The following is a 27,204-nucleotide window of genomic DNA, read 5'->3' as shown; positions in this document are numbered from 1 at the left end:
TTTTGATTCAACCTTTTGAGGTCACTTAGCATCCAGTTGTCTTTTTATAAACTGAATTGGGTTCTCATCTTTGAGTTATAGCGAACTTGAATTGCCATGTCACTTCCCTTGCCTAGTAAAATTTCAGTTCTTTGGAAAGAAGACAGGTAGAAATGCAAACTATTATTTCTTGTAACGCTGAAAAGGTGCTAGGTGACTTTCCTACAGAAATAAGGCACAGTCTCTTTGGCAAGGAGCTTTAGGAAGATAGGGGTTACAATATGTAGAGTGGCCACGGTGCTGCATGGCTGAGTCTTGGTCTAGCCATTATAAATCAGCTAGACTCCTTGCAGACAGCACAGTCTTCCAGGAAGTCTTCAGGAGGGATTTAAAGATGGAGAGGGTAGGAGCTGTATGGATGAGCTCAGGAAGGGTTTACCATGCATAGGGGGCAGCATGGGAGAAGGCAGGGAGACGTTTGTGAAAAGGGGCATGTATAAAAATGCAGCAGCTCTGGAATGAAGAGGCAGGATTTGGCCACTTGTGGATGTTATGGATAACTATGCCAGAAAGGAGACTTCCTATGTTCACTGACATTAGCCATCTACATATGGTGCCCCATTTCTGACCTCCGCTCCTGCTGTCTGTGCAGTTTTACAGCTACACGTAGCTCCCAAGTGCTCAGAACTGAGTTTTTCCGGCAATATTTTGATATAATGTGTTGATTTTAACAGCTTCACTACATGAACCATGTGCAGTTCTATGGGGAAAGGCCATTTTTCAAAGACCGCTGCTCAGACAATAAAAAGGTTAAAACAGATTAGCATTTTGACTCGCATCAGTAAAATCGTACTGGAAATACAGTAAGGACTAAGCATGCTGCTTCTGTTATATTTGCCTGATGTTGCTAGAAATGTTGTATAACTTTGCTTTCTTTGCTCTTCACCATAAGTTGTTTCACTTCTTGATCAAAACTTCTAGCAGATCTCACTTGAATAACTCCAGCCTAATGGGGCACTAGTGAATTATTATATAATTGAAATGTTTGTTCTTTAGTTTATTTCTACAGCACCATAGAATTCTTTGATACTTTCCAGTCAATTTAATGACAGAGGTACCCGCTACAAAGATTTTATACTCTAATTTAGACTTTACACAGGAAAGAGAATGTAATAACTAGTGGGTAGTGGATGGCAATGTGAGGGTTTCCCCAGTGAGAGGTCATGAACTGAGCTTGTCATGTGTACATCATGTTAGATCTTCTACCACATGTATGGTGGTTTCTTGAACATCCATGCAGAGCAAAGAGAGCTTTGGCTTTTAATGAGAGATTCTGCTCTGAAAAGTGACTGCACAGTCGGCTTAGTGGGTTTCTGTGACTTCTATGCTCTGTTTTCAAGTGTAAAGATGTTTTTTTGTTGGGCCTGCAAATTCTGCCTCAGATCTCGGTGTCAAACTGGGTTTGTCCTGTCCTCCCCATGCATCATCACTACTTAAGTCTTGCCTACACACAAGCTTACATTGATTTAGTTAAACTGGTTTGGTGCAAAGCTCTGTGTGGACACTCTTATTATGGTTTCAGGGTGGCTTACTACTGTTTAGTTTTAAACCAGTTTAAAGTGAAATAAGCCTGGTTGAAACTAAAGAAAGAGGGTCCACAAGAAAGAGGGAGCCCTTTTCACTGGTGTAACGAAATATGTTTGAAATTGCACCTTAAGTTCAAAGAATGAAACTCTGTGTGATGGGGTTCCTGGGGTGCAACCTGAACTGTGGGACCACTGCGCCCTCTATCCCACCAACCTAGAGTATCCCTGTCACACTGTGATGCTACGATACGCTCCAAACCTCTGGCAGGTATTGCACTTACACAGACATCCACAGGGCAGGGATGCACCCAAATGAGTTACATGAATGCTTCTCCCAGCCACTCATGTACCAACAGTAGAGAGGCTCCAGCCAATTCTCCCTCAGCTTGGCACCACAGGCTGTACTGTTGTGCCCTGGTCAGAAGCCTGACCAGTGTAAGTTCATTACCAGTCGGCCCATCCCTCGATGTGAAGAGGACACACTAGCCTTTGTACACTGAGCTGAGATTTCTTAAGCACTTAAACCAAAACACACTGTTTTAGGTAAAATATAAAACAGATTTATTAACTACCGAAAGATAGATTTTAATTGATTATAAGTAGTAAGCGTAGAGATCAAAGTTGGTTACCTGAGAAATAAAATAAATTCACAGTCTAAGGTCTATAAACTAGACAGGATTTGAATCAAGCAGTCTCACCCTGACAGTACAAGCAGGTCACAGATCTTCTATACACAGGCTGGAACTCTCCTTCAGCCTGGGACCATCTCCCCAATTCAAAGTCTTTGTCCTCCAGATGTGTTTTCAGGTGTTGAGTTGTGCGGGGAGTGAGGCCAAGTCAAGATGTCACTCCCACTTTTATAATTTCTTCCAGCTTGTTGGACAGATCTGTGCTCGTGACATGGGGGTCCACCCCCATTGGTCAAGCATTCTCCATTGTATGCCAGACATCAGCATGTCTGGCTCCTCCATTGTTGTACCAGAAAGGCTGGTTATGGGTGTTCCCAACCTCATAACATATTTCAGTAACACACTCATAGCAAAACTTGATAACTTCACATACAGTGACAACACATCCAATCCAACAGGATATTAATGTTCAACAGATCAAGACTTTTATGATGATACCTCACAGGGCACACTTTGTACAAAACATATCAGTATGTGACAGTGGTGAATATGGGGGTTCCAGGGTGCTGTTTTGAGGCACAGAGTGCCACAGTCGGCATGTAGACAAGCCCTTACAGAGGTGTTCAGTGACACTTGTGCAATCTATTGTCTTCAGGTTATGTCCTCAATGAGACCTATTCAGAGCCTTTGCCTTTGATGGGGTTATACAGGAATAGTAAGAACACAGGCTTGGTTTTTATTAGAGAAGTAGCACCATTGTTTGATTGATCTACATATGCCAGTGCTAATCTCTAAATTAGAAGCTCTCTAACTAGTTTAAGCCTCATTTAATTCAGTTTTGTGTAATGTAATAATTAAGTAATTGGAATTTTAATACTGGTTCTATTGCTAGCTTACTGAGTAACTGTGGGCAAATCACCTAAGCTAGTGATGCTTTTCTTACTCACCTGTAAAATACGGGTAACCGTATTTTCCCGTGTCTCAGGCATGTTGAGGCCTAACTAATATTTGTAAAGTGACACGTATGAAGGTTATTCCAAAGGAAGACATAACACTAGAACTTGAGTCCTCGTGGCCCCAGTCCTGTGTTAAGCCATCGTGACCTTGTGGACTCTGTTGATGTCAGTTCTCTGCTTTAGATAAGGTTTGTACCAAGAGTCCTAGAGCTGGTAGAAAAAGTAGAGCTGGTTGAAAAATTTCTGACGGAACAGTGTTCCCTTGGCAAATGCTGATCCAACACAACGGAAATCCAACGCAACGGAAATGTTTTGCAGGAACATATTGGTGGTGGTGATGTGTCTGATGGAAAAATTACCCAATTGCTTAGTTTTCACTTTATCCTTTCGACTGCTCTGCTGTCACACTTTGTTGCTTCTGTAGCCAGAGCACACTGCATACACCAGGGGCTCCTGGCATCCCTCTGTTCCTCACCATGAGTTCCTGTGTGCCAGCTTCCCATTCCTCTCTATTTGAGGAGCTCCCTGTAACCCCCATTCCTCCCTCATGCCAGAGGCTCTGTGTGCCCCACACTGTCACCAACCCCCCATGCCAAAGGCTCTGTGTGCCCCCCACTGCTCCCAGCCCCCCATGCCAGGGGCTCTGTGGTGCTCCCCCCCCCCCCGCAATATTATATAACTAATAGAAACTATAATGAAGCACTTGGATGAAGTCATTTCTAGATTTCTGAAATGACTTTTTTTTGGAAACTTTCAAGTTTCTACTTTTTGCCCCAAATGGGGAGGAAAAGAAATTTTGAAATGTCAGTTTCCCACAGGATGGACATGCTGAGATTCTATAAGCTCTGCCTGGAGGTCAAGATCAGCTTACCTACAGCACATGCATTGGGGTATCCATTATAACACTCCCCCATGCAAAGAACGTGTGATGGTGTTAGGCTTTAAAAGGGATGTCAGAGTGATTCTTGACAGATTCTCCCAAAGGAAACAGTGTCAGAGTAACCAAGCATGCAGGGCTGTTCTCGGGAGATGCCTCAGCCCGAGTCCAAGGGAACCGAATGCCGAGACATAACATTATTAAATTAGAGGTTATATAACAAGTCTTATAGCGAGGAAGCTCTTTGGTTCTATTAACAAAATCCTGCGTTACTGATACGGCCGGTCTCTAAAGAAAACAAGGAATAAAGAAAAGAATGTTTTTGTCCTCCCCCTAGCTTAAATCCCCTGTCATTCTGAGATGTGTTTTCCCATACATAACACCATCTCTGGCTGTTAAAACTACAATTATAAAGCAAGCAAACAAGGGAGTAATCTCTACAATTACATCACAGAATGTTCAGCCTGATTGTTTTAAAACCTCAGTGGTGTTCTTTACAGCTTTGAACCACTTACATTTTTGTGTCTGAAGAATTCTATTCAAGGGTCAGGAGGGGTTTCTATTACCAAGAGACCATTCCCACATATCAAGCTCTGAGATTTGCTCCTCAAAGGCCCCTGTCCAATAAAGATGGTTAGGAACCAGCTCCCCTGATCCGAACACCCCCGAATTTTGGGAAAGCTCCTAAGGGGACCAAACATTGCCTCTGTTCCCTATTTGTGAAATGGGGACAGTACTACTTCCCAGGGTGTTGTGAGGATAAATACCTTAAAAAGATTGTAAAGCATTTTGAGATCTACTGGTGTAAAGCACTTATATAAGAAATAGGGATTATTATTATGATTATTATTTAAGAGTCTCTCTTCATAACCCATAAGGTGATGCATCAACCTTAAATGGATTTAATTAGAAGTTGGGATGGATTTTCATCCATTCCCCTCCTTTCCATTGTTAAAACGCTGAGGTTTTTCTCATGGGATCAGTGGATGTTGGAAGTGCCATGTATCACAAATGGAATACCTTTAATTAAAGGGGGGAAAGGGGAAGAGTAAATTTAGGATTCAAGTATCTAATCTAGCGGTCCCCAAACTTTTGAGACTCACCCCCCCACTTACTCCTGTCCGCACCCGCACAGAGCTGGGGCTGGGAGCTGGGCTGTGGCTCCAGGAGGGAAGGGGACATGGACAGGGGTAAGGGGGCAGAGGCTGGGGCCAGGAACAGAGCCACAGACAGTGGCCGAGGCTGGTGTGGGGCCGGGAGCAGAGTCGCACCGAGGCTGGGGACAGGCCAGGTTTGGGGCTGGGAGCCAGGGATGCAGCTGGGGGTGGGGAGGGGCTGGGTGGCACGTGCTCCTCACCCCTCCCCCCCCCATTCTCCTCCCGTGAGAGCTGGCCCAGGCTGTCATGTCCCCCTGGACATTCCTCTATGCCCATCTAGAGGGGTGCGCCCCACAATTTGGGGACCTCTGATCTAATCTATCGTTTTGATATCACACTTGTGACTGTGGCAGAGTGCCTGATGTCAGGGAGAGAACGCTTTGAACGTCCAATACACTTTTCAAGCTGTACTGGACTTCTGTGGTGCATCTTCACCCCACAGTATTGCAAAAGGATGACGATGATGACGCATCATCATGTCGTGAGCCAACGTCCTCCCATAAATGTCATGATGGGTTGATGCAGTGTTGCAGCTGTGTCAGTCCCAGGATATTAGAGGAACAAGGTGAGTGAGGTGACCAGCTTCTGTTGGTGAGAGAGACGAGCTTTTGAAAGCTGGTCCAATAAAAGATGTAGACTAAAATTGGAACAATAGAAGATTAGCATGGCCCCTGAACAAGGATGACACACACACTTGTGAAGTGTTTTCACCATGTCTCTCTGTGATGGGTTGATGTCATTTTTGCCTCCCAAGAGCAAATGGGGAAAATGGTGGCCCCTCTTGGTCTTTCCAGCTAAATATGCCAAATTATGCCTGGCCCTGCATTGGATGCTCAAAAGAGGGAAGGAAGAGAGGGCATGCAAGAGACCCTTTTCTGCCAACATACCAGCGTGTAGGACGTAGGGTCCAGGTGCTGGGGAGTACAGGTGTAGCAAGTCATGCTTTTACACTGGGGATCTCCATAGCTAACAGCATGAGCTGCTTTAGTTTGAGCTAAAGAGCCAGGGGTCCTCAGAAGGGCCTGTAACAGACTCTCATCATAGATTCGTAGATTCCAAGGCCAGAGGGACCATTGTGATCATCTAGTCTAACCTCCTGCAAAGCACAGGCCGTAGGACTTCCTGAACTAATTCTAAAGCAGATCTTTCAAAAAAACATCCAATCTCGATTTTTAAATTCTCAGTTATGGAAAACCCACCACATCCTTTGGTAAATTGTTCCAAGGACTGTTAAAATTTTGAGCCATATCTTTAGTTTGAGTTTGTCTTGCTTCACCTTCTAGCCATTGGCTCTTGTTAGACCTTTGTCTGCTAGACTGAAGAGCCCGTTATCAGTTTTTCTTCCCTATCTAGGTACTAAGACTGTGATCAAGTCATCCCTTAGTCTTCTTTATGTTGAACTAAATAGATGGAGCTCCTTGACTCTATCCCTAAAAGGCATATTTTCTTCTGTGGAATGGGCACAGAAGTGGACCTGCAACACACATGGAACAGTGGGTTACACAAGGTGTATGTGTAAAAAACCAGTGTGGTCTGGAGTGCTGGTAGGTCCCAGCAGGCATTTCTGGGTGGGGAATGGCCCCGTCTCCCAGTGCACACCAGCAAGCAGCTGTAAAGATGAGTGCAGACCACAGCTTTCCAACCGGTGTTGCAAGAGGCATGGCATACACGGGTGTCCTCTGGGATCCAAGCAGGAGTTAGGGCTTCCACAGTCATCCTGCCTCCTTTTGTTCCTCTCCTGAGCATGGTGATCCCTCCTCCTCCAGTGAATGTATCCATCATGTCACCCCTTAGCTCCCTGACCAGGCCAGATAGATGGAATTCCTTTGAGATGAGGAACAAAGAGGTAACAGAGTATGATTCTGTTGGTTGCAAACGCCTGATGCTTTCAGCTGAATTAATGAGTGTCTCAGCTTTTCCTCCTTTCCAGGTAGGGAAAGATGGTTTCCCTTTACTCCTGCAAGTGAATTCTGTTGAAATGGATCTTAACCACGGCTTCACTCCATTATCTGAAGGGGGCAAAATCCCAGAGAGGGAGAGGAATATTTCAGGCTGGTTTCAAAAGGTGGAGTAACCTGATCAAATTTACAAGGAAAATGTCTGATGAATGTCAGAAAATAATTGACAGCTCTTAGATTATAGACTAGTTTCCCAAGGGAGAAGATAAAAGCCCCATCACTTGAGCCATTTAATTCTAGACTAGGCGAAGCACTGAGAATATACTGTAGCAAGATGGATAAAAATTGATTTAAATTAAATGCAGGTTTATTTTTTAAAACATAAACCTATTTATAATTTAATTTTGAAATTGGCAACCTATATGAAGGCCTACATTTAAATACATATTATAAATATTATAAAAATTAAGTAGTACATGTTTCCTGCCAAGTTTTAAAGAAAGTCTGACCACTGGATTGGGGGAAGTCACTGGTTAAACACCTTAAACTCATTTGTTGAAGTGCTAAATCAGCTTTTAACAGCAGTAGTCTCTTCTGCAGCTGCACAGAATATTTTTTTCATGTGTTTATTCAATTAGCTCACTTCAATAACTAAGGTCATTCAAAGTTGAGAAATCAATTTGCAGTTGAAAAAGCAGGAATGCTTGTTTTCTGCTTCCAACCTATAAATAACAACTAGCTGTGAAAGGATGAGATCTACCAGTTCTAAAACCTTGAATGACATGCTCACCGGAAACAATCAGTTCAATTCATTAACTACAGATACTTCCTTTGTTTAATAGATCAGTTAGTTTTAAATGCAAAACATGTTTTGATAAACAATTTTTTCTTGTGTATCAAGCACATGTAAGGTAGTTTTATTTAATTACAAAAAAAATGAGAATGCTGTTCTTGTGCATTTTTAATTGAATTTGAATTTCTATCCAAATAGAGCTTGATATAAATCACAAGTAAAAAATATTCATCACCTACTAAATAAGGAATACACCATTCACCATTTTCTAACAAAATAAAAAAATGTAAAAATTAAGAATCTACATAAATGAAAGTGGAGCTATATAATTTTTAAATGTGCATAGATAATATAATGTATCCTCCTGGTTAACAAAGAGAGTAAGCAAATTAGTGTAAAGCCTACATTTAATTGCAAATCAACATGGTTTTAATAGTTACCAAGCCATGAGAATCAACCTTTCTTTAGGAAAATAAGTGAACAAATACAAAACAGTTAAAATCAACGATTTTAATGGTTTCCTGCTTGCTGATTGAAACTGATTATTTAAATTGCTTTCATTTAAATCAATACACCCTGCATTGTAAGGAGGAATCCTCCATTAGCCAGAAAAGGGTGTGGAATGGATGGACAAGGTACAGTAGAACCTCGGAATTACGAACACCTTGGGAATGGAGGTTCATAACCCTGAAATATTCATAACTCTGAACAAAACGTTATGGTGGTTCTTTCAAAAGTTTACAGCTGAACAGTGACTTAATACAGCTTTGAAACTTTACTATGCAGAAGAAGAATGTATTATAATTTATTTATAATATCCCTTTATTTTTTTAGTAGTTTACATTTAACAGAGTACTGTACTGTATTTGCTTTTTTATTTTTATTTATTTATTTTTTGTTGCTGCTGCTGCTGCTGCCTGATTGTGTACTTCTGGTTCCAAATGAGGCGTGTGGTTGACTGGTCAGTTCGTAACTCTGGTGTTTGTAACTATCCTAACATGCTTCTTCTGTCTCTGGTTGTTGATTCTATTAATACACCTGTTCCATGTGATGTGGGATCTTCACAACTTGCAAGAAATGCCAGTGGTGGGTTGGATGCGGTGTCGTAGCTGTGTCGGTCCTAGGATATGACAGAGACAAGGTGGGTGAGGTAATATCTTTTATTAGACCAAATTCTGTGGTGAACCAATACAAGATCTTACCCAACCAACCATGTCTCTCTAATGGTGGGGTGGCAAAGTTATCTCCCCGGGATGTATCTGAAGATGGAAGGGATGAATGGTTAAGGCTCCTGTGTGTTCCCCCTTTGCTCATGCTGATTTTGTCATGTCAAAGACTCGAAATTTAGCTGTTCAGCGAATGAAACAGAACACAGGTTTCAAATGGATCAGAAGGAATTGTCTAAGAAATGAAAGAAATAACATGAAGCCACAGCCCATTGGGACGAATACCGTGCTCCTGGTTGATTCAGGAAATGTTGATGTTTGTATAGCTACAATAGAACTAATGGCCATTGAGAGCTGTCTCAGGTGGAAAGATTTAATCTCTCTGAAGCATCCGGAACCATAAACTCACTGAACATTAAATCTCACCATATGAGGGTAAATCCATCCTCATCATTGTATCCACTCATTATACTCCACACCTGAACATAGACATTATATGAACAACATACCCTCATATCTCAATGTCTGTACTTTGCCCTGTTAACCTTTTACCCCCCAACTGGGGATATTTCAGATTATGTATTCTTTACGCCATCCGATCCTAAACCGAACTTCGCACCCCTTGATAATCTGTTTGTTATTCCCTGATAACCAGAAACTTCTACACTTAAACTCTGTACCGCTTTCTTTTTATTTTAACATCATCTTAATAAAATTCTTAAATCTGGGAGGATGATGGTAACCAATCAGTCCATGAAAATGTGAAGCATGGTGATACTTAGCTTTTCTATTGTGCTTGTTAATCTATGGATCTCAGTGCTTCACAAAGGAAAGTTTATTTTGTGATATAAGGTTTACCACATTTATTTGTTTACTCGCTGATTCCCATATGGTCTCCCATTCATTGGAGAAGGAAGGTCTTTTGGTTAAGAGCACAGAACTAAATGTTAGAAAGTTGGGATTCTATTTCCAACTCCATCTCAGACTTTGTGACATCAGGCGAGTCATTTACCTCTCTGTTTTTCCATCTGGGAAAATATTTACATATTATAATCTAATCCCCAGTCACCGGATGAGGCCCTATTTTATTTGTTCAGTTATCTAGCCTCAGAGTACTGTGTGGCTTGATTCATTGTTGGCAAAGAGCTTTGAGATCCTTGGATAGAACTTGCTATGTAAGTGAAAAACATTTTATATATATATATATATATGCATTGGAGAGGTTCAGTTGTACTAGCTGTGACAAATGCGAGAGTGCTCGTTAAAAATGATTAATATTGTGGCAGACCCAGGTACCAGTGTGGTGTGTGTACCAAAGAATGGAATGGATATTTCACCCTAGGGGTCTTGCTGGGTGGCTCTTTCTACTAGTCACCTGATCGCTTAAACTTGAGTGGTTATGGGAAAATGCCAGAGCGTGTAGCATTAATGGCTCTAGTCTGCTCCCCTTGGGGAACACCAGAACTATTTTGAACAGGGTGAGTAGGAAAAGGAGAACAAGGCTGTGTCCTACAGACACGCAGGAGGATCTGGCTTGCTAGGAGAATGTAAACTGGTTCTAGTCTGTTCCTGTAGCCGAAGGGGAAAGCTGATCTAACTTAGCTTGCAGCGAGGTGCAAGAGTAGTTGAGACTAAATATGCATGTAGCATGTATGTTTGCTGCAAAATCTTTCTCTAATGTTTTCTTGCAACTGCAATATGAGTGGCCCAAGCCATTCTGCCTCCCAGGGTGGAAAACATTTTCAGTGCCCACCCAGCCCCCAGCAGCTGAGGACAAAATGAACTCACAACCGGCCAGTTGGTGGAGTTTTAAATTAAAAAAAAAGAAAAAAAAAAGAAAAAAAAAAAGAAAGCCAGCTAATCAGAGCAGAAATCCCCTGGAAGTTGGCACCCAGCATGACCACCCTGCTCGCACGCCCCTAGAATCAGCCATCACTGCTAAATAAAAAACACACGTGTTTTAGGAAGGCTGTGGGTCACTATCACTTGTCATGGGTTCTGAAAAGGAGGAAACACAGGTGCTTGAAACCCAGTGAGGCCTGCAGGTTGATAGGCAGTTGGTTTACAGGGAAGTCCCAGTCTAAGAGTGAAAGAACTGCCAGATTCCACCCTATGACAGGTAAAGGCAAGAGGCCAAACACTTGAGAAGGGAAAAATCAGAGACCAGAAAATGGCAGAGGTGGAAATAGTTCCATAACCATAACGCTGACATTTGGACAGATAATGGAGATACTTTCTAAAAAGTCTTTTTCAGTAGACATGAGTGTGACCCAAGAACCTATGGATGCCGAGTGGCAGAGGGTACAGAGGGACAGGGAATCCCATGAATTCACCAAAAGAATGTCGTGTAAGGTCTCGAAAGAAAGCTTGTGTCATACTGGTCATCAGAAACATTGTAAGATGTATGTATGGAAAGTATGAGACGACTTGTGTGTATATATACTGGAAATTACATTGCCCTATATAAATCCATGGTACGCCTACATCTTGAATACTGCGTGTAGATCTGGTCACCCCATCTCAAAAAAGATATATTGGAATTGGAAAAGGTAGAGAAAAGGGCAACAAAAATGATTAGGGGTCTGGAACGGCTTCCGTATGAGGAGAAATTAATAAGACTGGGACTTTCCAGCTAGGAAAAGAGATGACTAAGGCGGGATATGGTAAAGGTCTATAAAATCATGACTGGTGTGGAGAAAGTAAATAAGGAAGTGTTATTTACTCCTCCTCATAACACAAGAACTAGGGGTCACCAAATGAAATGAATAGGCAGCAGGTTTACAACAAACAAAAGGAAGTATTTCTTCAGACAATGCACAGTCAACCTGTGGAACTCTTTGCCAGAGGATGTGGTGAAGGCCAAGACTATAACAGGGTTCAAGAAAGAACTAGATAAATTCATGGAGGATAGGTCCATCACTGGCTACTAACCAGGATGGGCAGGGATGGTTTCCCTGGCCTCTGTTTGCCAGAAGTTGGGAATGGGTGACAGGGGATGGATCACCTGATGATTACCTGTTCTGTTCATTCACTCTGGAAGATGGAATGCTGGGCTGAATGGACCTTTGGTCTGACCCAGTGTGGTCGTTCTTATGTTTTTAAAGTCTCTGACTAGGGACTGGTCACCAGAAAAGTGAAAAAGCAGGTTTCTTTCAGGCAAGAAAGGTTTGTCTATCTGTTTACATGCAAATTAAGTATTGTGTGGTTCACAATGGGCATCCACTTACAATCAAAGCTGAACGCTAGTGAATGATTGTGAAGTCTTCAAAGTGAGGAAATGTACAGGAAGAATTGAACCAGCTGGGGAAAGCCCTGTTTACATGTGAACTTTTGTGGGTATAACTAAGGGGTAGAGAGGTACACCCTCATTCCTTTAATCTGTGAGAGCAAGCTGCCAGCAGGCTTGGTCTTATGAGAAGGGATCTCAGCTAAAGTGGTTGAAAATACAGGGAAAACTATCTTGTTGGAAGAAGAAAAGGAGTACTTGTGGCACCTTAGAGACTAACCAATTTATTTGAGCATCTTGTTGGAGTTAGGGGAGTGCCCTGTTAGTTAAGTTTAGGCTCTGGAAAGTGTCATGATTTTGTTTCATATGTAACCATTTGTTTCCAATTTTCTCACTCCCTATCACTCCACTCTGTTCTTTGATGGTAAACTTATTCTTGTTTTCACTGTATGAAAACGTAAGTGCTGTGTGTTCAGCGGTGATCCTGAGTCTGAAGCTGACGTGTGCTATTCCTTTGGGAGTACTGGATCTGAGTGTTCAGTGGAACAGGGACTTAATGCTTCAGAGGGTTGCTTGGAGGAATTGGGGGCTGGCGGGTGCTTCTCGCTAACCTGTATAGAGAGAGCGAGCCCTGTGGAAGTCTGGAAGGCCGGGCCTGTGTTGCCAGAGGCTGGCAGTTTCAGAGCGCTGACCTACAGCAGGCACAGACAAGACTGTTTCACGCTACGAGCAGATGGAGGTGAGATGCCTCAACCCTGCGTACTCTGAAAAGCCTGAATCACAAAGTTGGGATCTGAATGTGAGCTTTCCCTAAGGTTGGGGAGAGTTTGGACTGGTGGTAGGGTTCACACCCAAGTGTACAGTTTCTTTGGTTTTGTTTTTTTTTAGAATTGAAGTTCATAATAGTAATACTAACATACTTACAAGAAAAATTAGAGGAGCCAGACCTTGCATGCAATTCTGTACAGACCACCGGTCCACAGTCATAATACTAATAATGAGACTGATGTCAATTTCCCTATTTAATCTGCATATCAGGGTATGAAGGTCAATTAGTTAACTCTTGCATTCAAGGAGTCAGCATGGCTGTGTTGGAATGATTTGGCTTCTATATATACATAAAAAAAAGACTGGATGTGCATCCTTGACAATGGTATGTCATGTAACCAATTTAGGCCAAAGAGTTGGCACTGGAGAATGTGATACTTTACATTTCTATCAGACTACCGGGATTGCTGCTGAGTTCCTCAGGGTTCTATATTGCGCACATCACTGCAGCAGCTGTGTGTCAATGTTTAAAAATTAAAATTGAAGAGAAGAAAATTATTCAGAAGTGTCTCACATTACCCTCAAGACATCAAATCATTGAAACGTGAGATGGAAGAGTGAGATTAAGCAATCTCATCTAGTTCCCTGGTAATTCAGGTTTTCCCCTCCAACACCTGGCTAAGTGCTGCCTTCACTCTAGATTTAACTGTTGGAAGGGATATGGGGCTTTTACTGCAATATGGGTAGATATACCTATCATTAATGAATGTATCCTACCAAGACTCCTGAGAGGTAGGGAAGTATTATCTCCATTTTACAGATGGGAAATTGAGGCACAGAAGGTAAAACTTGCCAAAGCACCTAAGTCACTTAGGTACTTTGGAAAATTTTACACAGCAAGAATAAGTGACTTGCCCAAGGTTCCACAGCCGTTCTATGGAAGAGCTGGGGATTAAATCCAGATCTCCTGAGTCCCAGTCAGCACCTTAACCACCAGAGAAACATCCTTTCTCTTCTTGCTGTTTGGTTTACATTATCCTTTGTTTCAGTGTTAGTCTGGTAACCTAGTTAAAACTTTTCTGTCACATCACTTAGCCAAGAGATACAGCTTCAGCTCTCAGAATCATTCCCCACAATCATTCCCTCGGGCCTTTAGTCATGTTCTCCCCGTGAATTCCCTCCAGCTTGTAAACAACACCTCTCTGGTAAGGAGGCGTCCAGAACTCAGACGCAATACTCCAGTTGTATTTCCACAAGAGCCATACAGAAAGGCCAATTATTACCTCCCTGCTCCACGATGTGCTCCATTCATCTATACAGTCCAAAGGTCACGGCCCTATTTTGCAGCTATATCAAACAGCTCCTGTCTAATGTATAGTCCCCTACCACCTTTACATCTCTTTTATTCAGACATGTCCTTCCTATTTGAATATTAGTTTCAGATTTTTCTCCGGTCAGATTGATTCACTTGTCTTTCAGTAGGTGGAATCTGGTTTTTTAGCCCATGTTTCTGATTCTCTCCCCCCTGTGTCTGTGTATTATTTCAGCCTTCTCTAGTATGTACAGCTTCTCCACTTTAATATCACATGTGAATTTCATCAGCGGGCACTCTTTGCGCGTAAAGATCCGATCTATATGGCCATACGCGTTTTTTCTACAACTGTTTATTTACTTAAAGCACAATCTCAGAAGACAGACAAAAGAGGTAGTATTGAATGTAATATTAAAAATGTATTCTCAAAGTGGCAATGAATATGTGGGCTATGGGCAAAGGAATTCCTTATGGAAATAATAAAAGCCATTCCTTTAATAAATACAGAAGCTCTGTCCAGTTTTACTGCCTTCCAAAGGCTCTCTTTCAGCATATCCACTAAAAAGATACCAGATAAAATAGTATTTGTCTATTTCTTGGCTTCTCACATAGGTAATTTTCTCCCCTGACAACACATGCAACGTTTTCCAGAGCCAACACAGGAATTCTGGTGCTTTTTTGTTGTTGTTTTTCTTCCAACAAGCTGCGACTCTTCATCTTGCTGCCGCTAGGAGAAGACATATGGTTCGTACTTTCAATATTTTCCTTTCCATTCTCATTGGGGAGGCTCAGAGCATAAAAAAATAAAAAACTGCCCAAATCATTTGTCAATGGAAAATAGGGGTGGGGGTAGGGGGAAACCAGTGTCTTGCACTTAGGTGTTTTTCCACTGTTACCTTCAAATAATTTGATCCTGGTCTTACTTTTTCCAAAACAAAACATGCAACTTTTAATCATCAAAACGTGGAAGTGAGATACTTACGTAGAATATCGATTAAAAGTGTGCAGAGAGAGGGAATTACAGAGAATGTAGCAACCTGCATTAATTACTTAAACCCCACAAAACCCTGGTGGGGTACCCATTTTTTGGGCTGGTAAACTGAGGCTCACGGAGGCGGAAACTAAAACTGGTTGAAAAACTTAATGAAATTGTCCACATTTTGGCTAAATTTTAGTGGCTGGTTGAAATTTTAAATGTTGATTGAAAAAAATTGTCCAATGTCAACATTTTTGACCAGCTGTGGTTGTGACTTGCTCAGGGTAACACAGTGAGTCACTGGTAAAGCCTAGAATCTAGGAGTCTTGGCTCCCAGTTCTCTGATGTAATCACTAGAGACGAGTGGTTTTTAACTTGGGGTGCACACACGGGGGTGCGAGAGGCCCTTTCTGGGGGTGCGAGACATGCCAGATATTTTCAGAAGGTAAATCATCGAAAACACAAATTAAGCACAGGCACGTAAGTACAACTACTTTGTTTCATCAAACCTATGTATTTATTAACATACATTTTTTAACGTTTACTGTAATATACAAACAAAAAATATATCTAGGTTTAAACAACTGACCTACTTCAACAATTTTTGATAAGGGGTGCGAGAACATATTTTGAGAACCAAAGGGGTGCAGGCTGCAGTAAAGGTTAAGAACCACTGCACTAGACAATATTGATTTAGGCCTTGATCTAGTAAAACACTTACGCACTTCATTTAAATACTGAGATGTATGCTTAAGTCTACTGAAGTCAAATGAATTAAGCACGTACTTAGGTGCTACGCTGAACTGTGGCCTTTACATTTTCACAGCACAAACATTAACTAAAATAAATAGTAAAGGTCCAAAAGAATGCAGGGTAACAGATAGATGGATGAAGACTGAAATCATAGAATATCAGGGTTGGAAGGGACCTCAGGAAGTCATTCAGTCCAACCCCCTGCTCAAAGCAGGACCAATCCCCAATCAAATCATCCCAGCCAGGGCTTTGTCAAGCCTGACCTTAAAAACCTCTAAGGAAGGAGATTCTACCACCTCCCTAGATAACCCATTCCAGTGCTTCACCACCCTCCTAGTGAAAAAGTTTTTCCTAATATCCAACCTAAACCTCCCCCACTGCAACTTGAGACCATTACTCCTTGTTCTGTCATCTGGTACAACTGAGAAGAGTCTAGATCCATCCTCTTTGGAACCCCCCTTCAGATAGTTGAAAGCAGCTATCAAATCCCCCCTCATTCTTCTCTTCTGCAGACTAAATAATCCCAGTTCCCTCAGCCTCTCCTCATAAGTCATGTGTTCCAGCCCCCTAATCATTTTTGTTGCCCTCCGCTGGACTCTTTCCAATTTTTCCATATCCTTCTTGTAGTGTGGGGCCCAAAACTGGACACAGTACTCCAGATGAGGCCTCACCAATGTCGAACAGAGGGGAATGATCACATCCCTCAATCTGCTGGCAATGCCCCTACTTATACATCCCAAAATGCCATTGGTCGTCTTGGGAACAAGGGCACGCTGTTGACTCTCATCCAGTTTCTCGTCCACTGTAACCCCTAGGTCCTTTTCTGCAGAACTGCTGCCTAGCCACTCGGTCCCTAGTCTGTAGCAGTGTATGGGATTCTTCCTTCCTAAGTGCAGGACTCCGCACCTGTCCTTGTTGAACCTCATCAGGTCAAATGATGCAGGGTTAGTTTATATGTAAAGAGTCATTCAGAATTGTAGGTATCAAAACCTGTGGCTGACAGCAAAATGCCAGGTTAGTGCGGATACAAGTAAAATTGAGGCTGTGAATGAACCATCTGGCTCATGAATAGGTACAGAGAAGCTTTCTCATTTGCTGCTAGGCACCATCTCTGGTACTCAAGGAAAGAGATGGGGATACAAACTGGAGATTGCAGCACATCAGATCAGTGCAGGATCCCACACAGGCCTGGCTCACATTCTGTGAATGTCAGTGATTTATATTAAATGTCAGTCTGGCATACAGACAAGCATGTCTGCCAAAAATGGGAAATGACAAAGCTTTGGTGTATCAGTACTCTGGGGTCTTCCAGTCACTTTGAAACAAATCGGCAAATGAACATATATCTTTAAATTTGAAAAATGTCCCCTCTTCTGAAGTGACTTGAGATAGTGGAAGGTTCTCAAGCTGTCTCCTTTGCAGCCCACTGGCACAGTCAGTACTCATCTTGCTGTTCCCCGTCTTTTCGGAATAGCATCTTTCATGGTTGCAGCACCCACATCAGCGCCACTGCTGAGCACTCTCAGATTTTGAACATGCTCTCAGGGAATCCCCCTTAAAACGTGAAATCTCAAACCTATTGCAGCAGATTCCAGAGTTTAAAAAAAAATATAAAAAAAATCCATCACCAAATTGCAATGGATGAATCTCAGAAAACCCCAGAGCTTTGGTTCAGAGGCGCCTCCAACTGATCTAATACTCATCGGATCCTCTCTTGGTTGAAAATTAGGCTGTGACTCTCACAGGAACTGGCTTCTTACTGTGATTTTCAGTCCTGCAAAGGCTAGCCCACAGGGGAATTAGTTCACCAAGCGAACAACTTCTCTTATGCTTTGGGGAGTTTCACTGGAGAGGGGAATAAGTCCAAGCTCTAGAACTGGATCTGACTTTGCAGATCAAATGTCTCTAAAAGGACTAAATGCAAGCACCCTGACATTCTGGAAAGTCTGGGTTTCAAACACCATGTTCTGGATGGTTGAAATTAGACCTTTGCTTATGTGTCCCATTGTGGAGGCTTGAAGTCTCGGTCTGGGGCTTTGCTTTAGGCTGATCTCAGTCTTCCACTTCTTGGCCAGGCCAAGCCCAAGAAACAGAGAGGCTCATGAAAACAAAATGCTACATACACTTTGTGTTTACATGTGGTACAGAGAGCTGAAGTGACTTGTCTAAGGTCATAGAGGTAGAAGCAAGAACAGAACCTTGGTCTTACAGACTCCTAACCATGTGTGTTAACTAGGTTACATGACTTGTATTAACAATGGTCCTAGTCATAGCTTGATTTCAGTATCATTGCCTATTGAGTGGCTTATGAAATTTTGAAACACTTTATATCCTTTTGGGAATTGAATGCATTATATGGCAATGGCCCTAGCCTAGGCACTATGTACCACTAAAATAAATAACGTTTACAAACTCAGTTCAAGAAGTTTGATTCTGACTGTATGCAAAGCAATTCTCCCTACTCCAGATTCTCTATTTTAAAGTGTCTGGTTTCATGATCAAAGTTTGATGTTTTGGTCATTATAGTGAAATAAGAATATATTCACAATTTCTCACTAAAGTGATAATGCTAGTTAGTGGTATGTCTAAGGCACTAGACGGGAAGTCAAAGATCTAGTTTCTATTTCTGTATCCCTCAGACTTTTTGTGTGTGCAAGTCACTTACACCATCTCTGAAAATGTTGGTCTTAACCTCCCTATACCTCAATTTCCCCATCTATAAAATGGAGATCAGAATATCTAGCTAACTCAGAGTGTGGAGCTCGGCATCTGGATTAATTAATATTTGCAAATTACTTCGAGATTTTTGAGGGAAATAGCTATTGGCATTCAAAGTAGTCTTTCTTCTGTCAACACAATATGGCTAATGGCATACACTTAATAGATAGGGAAGAAGTAGGTGTTGGACATGCAGCAAAGAAAATATTAGATCTTTGGCTTCCATTGCAACATTACACAGAGAACACTCCTTGCTATTTAATCTCGGGCCAAACCATTCATTTTAATTTTAAAATACTTTTCCCAGACACTGTGTGATGGGTATCTAATAAGTTTGTGTTGTATAATGCAAGTTCCATTTTAGATTTGTGTAAAAGATTAAACAGAGAGGAGAAAACAATGAAATCCTTTGTAAATGTTCTTCTCTTTAGTGTTGTTGCAGAATCAGGGCTTTTAACTTAAGGCGAGAAGGGACCATTGTGAAAATCTAGTCTGACCTCCTGTGGTAATTCCAGTGGTTAATTACCTCATTGTTAAAACAAACACACACACACATTACATCCCATTTCCAGTTTGAATTTGTTTAGCTTCAGTTTCTAGCTCTTGGATCTTATTCTGCCTTTGCCTGTTGGATTCATAGATTCCAAGGCCAGAAGAGACCATTATGATTGGCTACTCTAACCTCATATAAAGCACAGGCCAGTGAACTTCCCTAAAATAATTCCTAGAGCAGGTCTTTTAGAAAAACATCCTGTCATGATTTTAAGAATGCCAGTGATGGAGAATTCACCCTTGGTAAATTGTTCCAATGGTTAATTACTCTCAATGTTAAAAATGGACCCTTTATTTCCAGTCAGAATTTGTCTAGTTTCAGCTTCTCTGCTAGACTGAAGATCCCTTTATTAAATATTTGTTCCCCATGTAGATATTTAGACTGTAATCAAGTCACTCCTTAACCTTCTCTTTAAATAAATTAAAGAGCCCTCTACTATCTGAAATAGTCTTCAAACTCCCATGCCCCCAAACCCATCCATTAATCCCTGTCTTTGGACCTGATTCTGCAAGGTGATCTATGTAGCTGAACCCTCTGCTGGCACAGCAGTCTATCCATGTAGATCCCATGCAGGACTAGGGGCTTAGGGTGCAAACTCCTGATCTTTCAGGGCTGTCAAACGGTGACAGATGGAATGATGGAAATTTCAGAAAGTGATGAGTGAGATTTTAAACGTCCCCTGAAAGAGCACAGCAAAATCCTTTGTCGGCAGAGGGAGAGGCTTTTAAAGTGCTTCAAAATACATCAAAGAATCTCTTTCCAAATATGAGAAGCTTGGCAGGTTTGCTCTCCCCAGTCCTCATGCGCTGCATCCCTTCTGCCTTGCTCCTCTCAATTGTAATGCCAATGCAACCTGGAAACTGGAAACAGCTAATGCTTAAAGTCAGACCCTCATCCAAACAAAACCCACTGGTGCTTGAATTACAAGTAACTGTAACAAGCATAACTGAAAGAGATTAGAGGAAAAAATTCCCCATTTTCCCCAGTTTGCATCCTTTGTATAGTTGACAGCTCTTTGTGTAGAGTTTGTTTCACTGTTTCCCCTGTACTGTGTGTTGTGTGGGTTTTTCACACAACAAATTTGGGGAGAAGAGAAAAATAAAGTAATAGATATGGAAAAGTACCAAAAAATTAACAGGGAGCCTTTGGGCAGGTGTAGGACCTGAAACTACTTGAAACTTTAAAAAAAAAAACAACTGACTACCTTAAAGTTGAATGTGTAAAAAACTGCAGCCCCAAATCCTGCAAAGATTAAGCACAGGCCTGCTTACATGCCTAAAGATGTAAACACATGCATTTAATGTTTGCAAGACCGGGCCCTAAAGCGGAAATCTTAAATAATATTAAAAAAGCCCCTCTACCTCTTCCTATACTATCTCAGCAGCCTTCCCAGTCCATTCCCTGGGATGCAGCGTAAACCCCCGCCCCCATTGTCACCCTTCTCTCTCTCTCTCCCCCCCACACCCCTTGCAGTGCAGGAAACCACCCTTTTCTATCTCTGCCCCCTTGGGCACTGCAACCCCCCACCCCCACCGTGTGTCTGTCACTCCCGGGCAGTGCAGCTGCAGTCGCCATCCCAATACCTTACATGGACAAATCTGCCTTCAGGGAAAGTCAGGAATTTGGGCCCTTGACGTCAGCCTGCAGCGCTCTGGGCAAAGCCCGGGGGCAGAGGGGGAGGCACCAGCCCGGCTTCGGGAGCTGGGCATAAGTTTCACTTTTTGTTTTAGGGGCTTCCCTTGACTTTCCCTTTGGTTTCAGACCCTCGGATTCCCCCCCTACAGCCCGGGGCCAGGAGAGAAAGGTAAGGGGGGAGGGATGGTGCAGGGGCGATAGGGGGCATGGAAGGGGGGGAAAGGGGCAGGAGCAGAGATGGGGGAGGGGAGTGCACCAAGGGGTAAGAAGGGGGGGCCACTAGAGGCGGTGCTAGCCCCCTGGGAATATTTTTGGCCTCCCAACACATAATAGAGAGAGAACAGGGGGCCCCCTTGAGCTGCTCCAGGCCCTAAGCAATTGCTTAGTCGGCTTGTGTCTAGAGCCAGATCTGGGGGGCGGAATCATTGTGTGTGTTCGGGGGGGAGGGTGGGGGTGGCAGGAGGGGCACTAGAGCGGATGTGCCGGCCGGGGAGAGATGGAGAAGGGGGGATGGGCAGAGGGGGGCAGTAGGGAAGGGATGGGGGGCAGGATGGGGAGTCTGCCGGGGGAGGGGGAAGATGGGCAGTCCGGGTGTTAGGGTAGAGTGAGACATGGGAAATAGGGCGCAGGAGGGAGCTGGAGAAGGGGGAGCCGGGGCACGGGGGTGGGAGAAGGGAGTTTAGGGGGGCAGGAGGGAGCTGGAGAAGGGGGAGATGGGGCGGGAGGGAGCTGGGGAGGGGGGAGCCGGGGCGCGGGGGTGGGAGAAAGAGGGAGCTGGAGAAGGGGTTGGGGGGGGCAGGAGGGAGCTAGAGAAGGGTATTTGGGGCGCGGGGGTGGGAGAAGGGAGTTTGGGGGCAGGAGGGAGCTGGAGAGGGGGGAGAAGGGGGATTGGGGGGGCAGGAGGGAGCAGGAGAAGGGGGTTGGGGGGCAGAAGGGAGTTTGGGGGGGCAGGAGGGAGCAGGAGAAGGGGGTTTGGGGCGCGGGGATGGGAGAAGGGAGTTTGGGGGCAGGAGAAGGGAGTTTGGGGCGCAGGGGTGGGAGAAGGGAGTTTGCGGGGGAGAAGGGAGTTGGGGGACAGGAGGGAGCGGGAGTTTGGGGGGGAGAAGGGGGTTTGGGGTGCAGGGGTGGGAGAAGGGAGGTTGGGGGGGCAGGAGGGAGCTGGAGAGGGGGGGTTGGGGGAGAAGGGGGTTTGGGGCGCGGGGGTGGGAGAAGGGAGGTTGGGGGGGCAGGAGGGAGCGGGAGAGGGGGGGTTGCGGGGAGAAGGGAGTTTGGGGGGGCAGGAGGGAGCTGGAGAAGGGGGGTTGGGGGGGCAGGAGGGAGCTGGAGCGGTGGGGTTGCGGGGATAAGGGAGTTTGGGGGGGCAGGAGGGAGCTGGAGAAGGGAGGTGGGGGGGCAGGAGGGAGCTGGAGAGGGGGGGTGGGGGGGCAGGAGGGAGCTGGAGAGGGGGGGTTGGGGGAGAAGGGAGTTTGGGGGGGCAGGAGGGAGCTGGAGAGGGGGGGTTGGGGGAGAAGGGAGTTTGGGGGGGCAGGAGGGAGCTGGAGAAGGGAGGTGGGGGGGCAGGAGGGAGCTGGAGAGGGGGGGTTGGGGCAGGAGGGAGTTTGGGGGGGCAGGAGGGAGCTGGAGAGGGGGGGTTGGGGGAGAAGGGAGTTTGGGGGGGCAGGAGGGAGCTGGAGAGGGGGGGTTGGGGGAGAAGGGAGTTTGGGGGGGCAGGAGGGAGCTGGAGAAGGGGGGTTGGGGGGGCAGGAGGGAGCTGGAGAAGGGGGGTTGCGGGGAGAAGGGAGTTTGGGGGGGCAGGAGGGAGCTGGAGAAGGGAGTTTGGGGGGGCAGGAGGGAGTTTGGGGGGGAAGGAGGGAGCGGGAGAAGGGGGGTTGGGGGGAGAAGGGAGTTTGGGGGGGCAGGAGGGAGCTGGAGAAGGGGGGTTGGGGGAGAAGGGAGTTTGGGGGGGCAGGAGGGAGCTGGAGAGGGGGGGTTGGGGGAGGAGGGAGTTTGGGGGGCAGGAGGGAGCTGGAGAAGGGGGTTTGGGGGGCAGGAGGGAGTTTGGGGGGGCAGGAGGGAGCTGGAGAGGGGGGGTTGGGGGAGAAGGGAGTTTGGGGGGGCAGGAGGGAGCTGGAGAAGGGAGGTGGGGGGGCAGGAGGGAGTTTGGGGGGGCAGGAGGGAGCTGGAGAGGGGGGGTTGGGGCAGGAGGGAGTTTGGGGGGGCAGGAGGGAGCTGGAGAGGGGGGGTTGGGGGAGAAGGGAGTTTGGGGGGGCAGGAGGGAGCTGGAGAGGGGGGGTTGGGGGAGAAGGGAGTTTGGGGGGGCAGGAGGGAGCTGGAGAAGGGGGGTTGCGGGGAGAAGGGAGTTTGGGGGGGCAGGAGGGAGCTGGAGAAGGGAGTTTGGGGGGGCAGGAGGGAGTTTGGGGGGGAAGGAGGGAGCGGGAGAGGGGGGGTTGGGGGAGGAGGGAGTTTGGGGGGCAGGAGGGAGCTGGAGAAGGGGGTTTGGGGGGCAGGAGGGAGTTTGGGGGGGCAGGAGGGAGCTGGAGAAGGGGGCTTGGGGGGCAGGAGGGAGTTTGGGGGGGCAGGAGGGAGCTGGAGAGGGGGGGTTGGGGCAGGAGGGAGTTTGGGGGGGCAGGAGGGAGCTGGAGAGGGGGGGTTGGGGCAGGAGGGAGTTTGGGGGGGCAGGAGGGAGCTGGAGGGGGGGGTTGGGGCAGGAGGGAGTTTGGGGGGGCAGGAGGGAGCTGGAGAGGGGGGGTTGGGGGAGAAGGGAGTTTGGGGGGGCAGGAGGGAGCTGGAGAAGGGGGGTTGGGGGGGCAGGAGGGAGCTGGAGAGGTGGGGTTGCGGGGAGAAGGGAGTTTGGGGGGGCAGGAGGGAGCTGGAGAAGGGAGTTTGGGGGGGCAGGAGGGAGCTGGAGAAGGGGGGTTGGGGGAGAAGGGAGTTTGGGGGGGCAGGAGGGAGCTGGAGAAGGGGGGTTGGGGGGGCAGGAGGGAGCTGGAGAGGTGGGGTTGCGGGGAGAAGGGAGTTTGGGGGGGCAGGAGGGAGCTGGAGAAGGGAGTTTGGGGGGGCAGGAGGGAGCGGGAGAAGGGGGGTTGGGGGGGAAGGAGGGAGCGGGAGAGGGGGGGTTGGGGGGAGAAGGGAGTTTGGGGGGGCAGGAGGGAGCTGGAGAAGGGGGGTTGGGGGAGAAGGGAGTTTGGGGGGGCAGGAGGGAGCTGGAGAGGGGGGGTTGGGGGAGGAGGGAGTTTGGGGGGCAGGAGGGAGCTGGAGAAGGGGGTTTGGGGGGCAGGAGGGAGTTTGGGGGGGCAGGAGGGAGCTGGAGAAGGGGGCTTGGGGGGCAGGAGGGAGCTGGAGCGGGGGGCAGCCCCAGGCCCGTGCCGGAGCCGCGGCGGCCGGGGCCCCTCCGGGGCCGGGGAGGGGACTCGGCGCTGATGCAGCCCCGGCACCGCCCCCCGCCGCCTCCGCCCTCCCGCCGCCGCTGCCGCCGCCGCCGCCGCCGCGCTCGCCTCCGCCTCCCCCCCGAGGTAGGGCTGCAGAGAGTCACTTGCCCCCCCGCCCCGCGCGCCCGCCGCCCCCCCGCCCCAGCTGTGCCGCAGCTGGAGCCCCCGGCGGGGCGGCGCGCGCTGCATGTGGCCGCGGGCGGCGGCGGCTCCTCCCTCGCCGGGCCGGGTGCTGCTGGCCCGGCTGGGGCGGGCAGGAGAGGCCCCGGCGGGGATCTCCAGCCTGCCGCCGGCGGGGGCGGGCGGGGAGTGGAGAAGCAGGGAGCAGATTTTTTGGGGGGTGGTCTCAGGCTGGGCATGGGAAGGGGGCGAATTGGGGGGGGGGACGGGGGCACCGCAGTAAACTTCCCCCGCACTTGGGGGTCCGAGCCCCTCATGCTGTTTGGGAGCCTCCTGGTACATTCCTGGGGGCACGGCCCCCGGCCCCCTTCCTCCCAGGGGCTGCCTTGGAGGGGGGGCGGGGCAGGGGGGGCAGATCTGGCCCTAAGGGCACCCTGCAAGCGACTGCCCCAGGGACGGGGGACTGGAGGTGAGTCGGGGAGCAGACGGATGCTGTCCCCCGCCCTGCCCCGTCTTGGCCCAGGGAGGAGGGCAACTGACCCCCTAGTTGCGTCTCTCTCCAATAGTTGGGGACTAGAGCCCCAGAGCAACTCCCTGTGATCTCTCATTTCTAGGTGGGCGTGCCATGCTCCACTAGGGTCTTTGCAGGACGCCAGTGGGCCCTTAGGTCTGGCATCCTGCGCTCTGGATGCAACAGGCTTCCACCGCACAGTGTGGGCCACATAGCTGATGGGACAGGAATGCGCTGAGACACTGATTGCTTTGGTTTGAGGGAGTTGTCTTGCTATCTTTTTCCATTAAATATCGCTTCCCGGGCCTCCTCTGTCCTGCTCCTGAATTGTGCGACAGTAAATTCTTTAGGGCAAGGATTGGTATGGTGCCTTGTAGAACGGGACCCCAATCATTATAGAAATAATGACAGGTGTGTTAGGCTCTGGCACACTTTTCCATGCAAGGCTGGGTAGGCCCTTCCCAGGCCGGTAAGCACAGCAGAAATTTCCCACACAATTACTGTCACCCAGTTTATTTTCATTCCGATTGACAGATTTCATTCTCATTATTGTTCAGGAGAAATCTCGGCACCCCTGGGGCTTTGTTTGTGAGTGGGAGGTGTTGATAGGGAAAACTAATTCAGTAATTGCTCTGGCTTCTGCGTTATACCATGAAATAAATTGGCCGTACTCAGTTTGACTAAATAAAGTGTTAGATTATTCTTTTTATTTCCACTCCCCAGTAGGCTGGATTTTGCTCACTTACCTTTCACCCACTTCTAGGATGAGCTGGCTTTTGATATCTTACTTTTGTAAGGCGTGCCGCCTTTGCTTAAGGGTGCTAGTCTGGCTACAAAGTCAGAATGCTTTGTTCCACCCTGGACTATGCAACTGACCCCCCCATATGTACAGTGGAAAGTCTCACTCCCATATGACTTCAGTTCAAAGAACTGCTATTGATTTTGATGGGATTTCTGCACTTGTAGGGCTCACAGGTGTGTGACCTACAGAGGCTGGGTGCTTGCCATGTGGGAGTAACTTTTAGGGTAAAATCTGTGGAAAAAATCATTTTGCAAAAAAGGATACGGTGAGACTGGGATCTTGGGTGTCACTGTGTTGCTGGGCACTCAGATATCATGGAGAGGGATGCTGTATAAATGCCTAGATTTAGGATCATGGAGGGAGGAGAGTGGGGTGTGGACATGGGACTCTCAGAGTAGTTCACCTGTATGTTGCTAATTCAGCTTTGTCCCAAGTTGATAGTAACTAAGAGCCATTCTCTGGCCTGTGTGAAATGAGGTGGTGGGCTCAGCCCATTCTGTAGTGAAAGTTTGTCCACATCGGATCGTGTGACTTAGAGCCTGAAAAGACTTACTGGGTTATTCAGTCCATTTCCTTGCCAAGACAGGATTGTTCCCGTGTTTCATGGTTGGCCCAAACTGTGCTAAATATCCCAGACAACGGGGCTTCCGTTGAGTAATTACCTAGGAGGTGGTGGAATCCTTGTCACTGGAAGGTTTTAAGAACAGGTTAGACAAACACCTGTCAGGGGTAGGTATATTTAATTTTGCCTCAGCACCAGGAGTGGGGATGAAGTAGATGACCTCTTGGTGTCCCTCCCCCTATGTTTCTGTGATTATTTCACAGCACAGTGAGGCCTTATTATCAGGACGTTTTCTCTGGTTGTCAGCCTGGTTTTCCCCTTTTGGTTTCACCCTCTCAGTTCTGTTGTATTGCCCTCACTATTCCTCTCCATTGCTGTTATCTACAGTTCACCCTTTACTTGCTGCTGGCTAGCATTGGTGGGAGTTCTAGCATAGACAGAGCATTAGTTCTTACCATTGTGTCATCTAACTGCTCACGTCAGTGTTGTAGAAATTCCTGCTGCCTGTTCTTTCTAGTGCTCCCTTCCGTCCTGTCATCTGGGGGTTAAGCCAATGTCTAACTATTGGGAGTTAGAAATAAACAGCTCTGAGTTGTTTTCTGCAAGGTTTCTTGTGCCTTTCTCTAAATCAGCTGGTACTGGCTGCTGTTGGTGACCGGTTACCAGATTAGGTGGACCACTGGTCTGATCCAGTCTGGCGGTTCCTATGTTCCCAGTGCACCCGTGGGAAAAGTACTGAAAATTCCCAGGGTAGACAGACCCCTAGACATTAACTTCCTTCTGCTATTTGTAGCCTGTTCTCATATCTCTGCCACTTCAG

The 27,204-nt window shown here is 46.6% G+C and overlaps 1 protein-coding gene and 1 pseudogene across 14 annotated transcripts in view; both read left to right on the top strand.

Moving 5' to 3' along the window:
- The window catches only part of LOC102934171 (LIM domain containing preferred translocation partner in lipoma), a 517,248-nt gene that overhangs the window by 61,318 nt on the left and 428,726 nt on the right, over window positions 1-27,204 (top strand). For 2 of the 14 annotated variants that reach the window (XM_043522987.1, XM_027820284.3), the window contains exon 1: window positions 24,380-24,473. The exons of 4 other annotated variants lie outside the window; for them this stretch is intronic. The gene's annotated coding sequence lies outside the window, so the exon portion shown is untranslated. Of the gene's footprint in view, window positions 1-20,984; window positions 21,152-24,379; window positions 24,474-27,204 lie in introns of those variants that run through there. 8 more of the 14 variants (XM_043522982.1, XM_043522979.1, XM_043522978.1 and 5 more) reach the window with 7 other exon arrangements.
- LOC114019010 lies at window positions 5,803-5,900 on the top strand (annotated as a pseudogene).

The sequence above is a fragment of the Chelonia mydas genome, chromosome 9 (genome assembly GCF_015237465.2).
Source record: "Chelonia mydas isolate rCheMyd1 chromosome 9, rCheMyd1.pri.v2, whole genome shotgun sequence".
Lineage (NCBI taxonomy): Eukaryota > Metazoa > Chordata > Testudines > Cheloniidae > Chelonia > Chelonia mydas.
This window is presented reverse-complemented; position numbering and strand designations above follow the sequence as displayed.